Here is a 3876-nt window from a genome sequence, read left to right on the forward strand (position 1 = left end):
AGAATAAATGATAAGGAATATTCCCATTATTAACTGAATAATTATGCATGACAATCAGGAATCGACAATCATATTGTGATTAAAAATCACAAATAAATTCCTCTGAAATATCTTAGTAAGATATCCTTGCCACGGGGACCTGCAAGCATGTGTCCAGCATCCTAAAAGGTGTCTGGATAGTATGATATCTCACTTAGCTTTGAAGCTACTGGAAGTGACCTTGGTTTTTACCATATATGGAATTAATCATTACTTTATAGAATATACCTTTAAAAAAGAGACCTTCCCTGTTCACCTCTTCTGAGAAGAGATGTTCAGAAGATCACTTCCCTTTTAACAGAGGTAAAGTGGGGAATTTGTGTAGTTTGACTCTCAATGTATAGGTTGATGCATTAGCACTGGCTATTTGGCCAAGCCAGAATGGATCAGCACCTGATATTTTGTAATGTATAACTTTCTACAGTAAATGCCAGTATGGCTCAGATAATTCCTTCCTAGTATTTAATTTTTTTTTTTTTACATTTTCCTTCAATGACATAGATCAGCGATTCCCAAAGTGGGCGTTACTGCCCCCTGGTGGGTGCTGCAGTGATCTAGGAAGGCAGTGATGGCCACAGGTGCATTTATCTTTCCTATTAATTGCTATTAAAATTAAAAAAAAATTAATTTCCAGGGGGCTAAGTAATATTTTTTCTGGAAAGGGGGAGGTAGGCCAAAAAAGTTTGGAAACCAATGACATAGATGGTATCCCATTCATACTTTGGCATCTTATGTGGTTCTTATGAAGATCCTCTTATAAGTTAACATTAGGGGTTCATCCACTCAAGATGATAGGTGCCTCCCTTGTTTTCTCTTGGCATCATGAGCACCCAGGCTGTTCACATCTATTTGCCTAGCTTTCCCAAGAGAAATATTATGGCCATTCTAGTTACCATATTTTAGGAAAGTCTTTGATAAGTTGGATGAGCATGACCAGGAAGTTGAAAGGCCTTGAAGATATATGGAAGTTGCAGAGAGGCAGACTCAGTTCATGATGAAAATTTCCTAGTGATTTTCTATCAGTACGCAAAAGTGGGAAGTAGATTTCTTTTCACTTGAAGCCTTTGAGTGAAGGCAAATTCATTATTTGCCAGGGACACAGCATAAAGGATTCCCAGGCAGGCATGGGCTGAACTCTTGGGACTCTGAAAAATGGCATATTAATATATATTATTGAAATATCCTTATTTATTTTAATATCATTTCTTAAAATGCCATATTTGTAGGTTTAAAGGTTATTTTATATTCATTTTATAGTATGTGGGCGTGTTCAGGTATCTAATTATCATTCAGTTGGTTTCCAATCATGCCTGACTCTTCTTGAACCCATTTAGGATTTTCTTGACAAAGACACTGGAGTGGTTTTGCCATTTCCTTGTCCAGCTTATTTTATAGTACAGGAATGAAACAGAAAATAGATATTGATTAGGTTTGATAACATAAAGAATTTTGGAAAGGTATCTCTGAAACTGCAGAGTGGATGAGGCAAGAGAGTGTGCATGAGCTTAGAACTTTGAAGAGAGGAGAGCAGGCAGAGTTCTGACAGTTGGTCTCTGGCTTCTGGATAAGACTGCCTCAACTCAGACCTTGCTCTCTGGATGATAGGAAATATCTCTGCTGATGATAGGAAAGAGAGAACTCTGAAGCATCTTGAGGGGTTTTCACTTTCTTGATTGTGGAAATATACCAAGAAGAACTTGTCAGATCCGCTGTTTTGAAAAGAACAGTTTGTGAAAGGAGAAAGACCAAAAGCCTGCTTGCCTGAGCTCTGAGAGACATCTCAGAGCTACACTCTGGTCAGTTAGCCTTTGAGACATTGGGCTAATTGACTCTGCTTACATGGAGATACTTTATCATAAATAAGTTATTCATATATAAGGATTATAGATTAGTCTTAGTCAGATAGAGTTTTTATGGGTTTTAGTAAGTGATAAAGAGTTCAGAGTAGCTTCAAGAAATAGAACACTTTGCTGTGAGGCAAATGTAGAAAAGAGGGTGAATATTTAGTTTCCCTTTAGTGTTAAGTTTCCTTGTTTCTAATTCTTATATTCATATATTTTAAAATACAAATAAATAGATTTTTATAGATATATTTAGTCTCCAAGCAGTTGTGTACTGGCCCAGTGAAGGGAAGTCACTCGTGGCTTTCCTTCTAAGAGGAGAGCTGAAAAAATTCCTTGTGATCCTCTGGCAAAGTATTCTAACACAGTATCCTCCTTAATAACATCTTTTTATATCCAATACTACAATAGATGAAGAAACTGAGGCCAACAGGATTTAGTGAGTTACTCAGGGTCATGTATCTAATAAGAATCTGAGGCCAGATTTGAACTTAGGAAGATGAATATTCTTGACTCCAGGCCTTGCGCTCTAACCACTGTCCCACCTAGCTAACCTGAATGATATCTAAGGGGGCCCATTAATTTGATCAGCAACATGTCGACAAATCACCCCTTCTGTATGCTGCAATTCAGCCAAAGTGAACTTCTCTCTGTTTTCATAGATGATACTCCATCTCCCATTGCTATTCCTTTGCATTAGGTGTCTCTTATGCCTGAAATGAACTCTCTCCTCACTTCTACTTTAGAGTCCTTTTCCCTTTCTTCAAGACACACTTATACATGAAGACTTTCCTAACTGCCAAAGCTGTTAGTACCCTGCCTCCCAAAGTATGCTGTGTTTTACTATGTTCTATTTATTTGTTTGTATTCCACTCTAAACTGTAGTCCAAATAGAGTGCATGTCAGCCCTGCAAAGCCTTGCTGCAGAGAATTTCTGACAGTTGATAGGGTTTGGAATCTTGAGGAAATTCAGTTAACCTGGGAGACTCGTGGAGAGTAGAAGGGTCAATCTGAGCTCTTTCTTTGGATTGAAACTTGGCCTATATTCTGCAGCTTTTCTCTTTAAAATTATTAGCTTAATTATTTCTTTTGAATCTCCTTAACCTCCCTTATTCCCCATCTTAATTTTTCCTTCCCTGCCTGAATTTCTGTGAGGATTTTGAAAGGAGGGTTGTTCGGAGTGTTAGTTTTAAACTTGATAGTTTTAAATAGTCAAATAGGGCTTACCCTTGTTACAAATTATCTATTAAGTCATTGTATCCAACTTTCCTAACCCCTTTGATTACAAAACCACTTGAGAGCTGAGTTAAGGTAGGTCCTTTCTCAGTTTCATATTCCTGTCTCCCTCCTCCCCCACCTGAAGCTTTCTCTAGGCGGCTGTTAGGGTTACCTTGTATCCTCTATCCTTTCCAATCAACCCTTAAATTAATAAACCCAGTTTGTCTTTTAATCAAAACCTTTGGCTACTTCATTAGTTGATTGATAAGAGAGAGAGAAGGGAAGAAAGGAAACATATAGTCTCTTGAGTTGTGAAGGGAGTTGGAGGGGTCCATTTTGGAGGAAGTGCAATCTTATACTTCCTCTGAACTGTTCCTTTGTAAACCTGAGAAACTGACTAGCAGCCTTCTAGTCAGTTTCATGCCATTCTTGGTTGCCTTAACCTTTGTCTGTAGAAGTGCCCTTCCTGCTTGAAGGGCTCAGTCTGTTTCCTTTTAGGGTCTCTGTCTCAAATCCTGTGTCCCAGTCACTCTCCCAGGCTGTAGCTGTTTGCCAAAGTATCTCATCCTCTCCCTTGCAAACCTTTATACATCCGTGTTTGTACTCCCTAAAATCAGCCATTCCCTTACTTCTCCTACCACCTTAATTTACCACCTCCACTATAGTACCTTCCTTATCCGTTTTACTGCCTTAGGGATCCACAAACCCCTATCCACAGTGCCTTATCCCCTATTCATCCTACCGTTAGTTCCTTGCCTTGCCTTATCCTTCATTCCAA

The sequence above is a fragment of the Gracilinanus agilis genome, chromosome 4 (genome assembly GCF_016433145.1).
Source record: "Gracilinanus agilis isolate LMUSP501 chromosome 4, AgileGrace, whole genome shotgun sequence".
NCBI classification, from domain to species: domain Eukaryota; kingdom Metazoa; phylum Chordata; class Mammalia; order Didelphimorphia; family Didelphidae; genus Gracilinanus; species Gracilinanus agilis.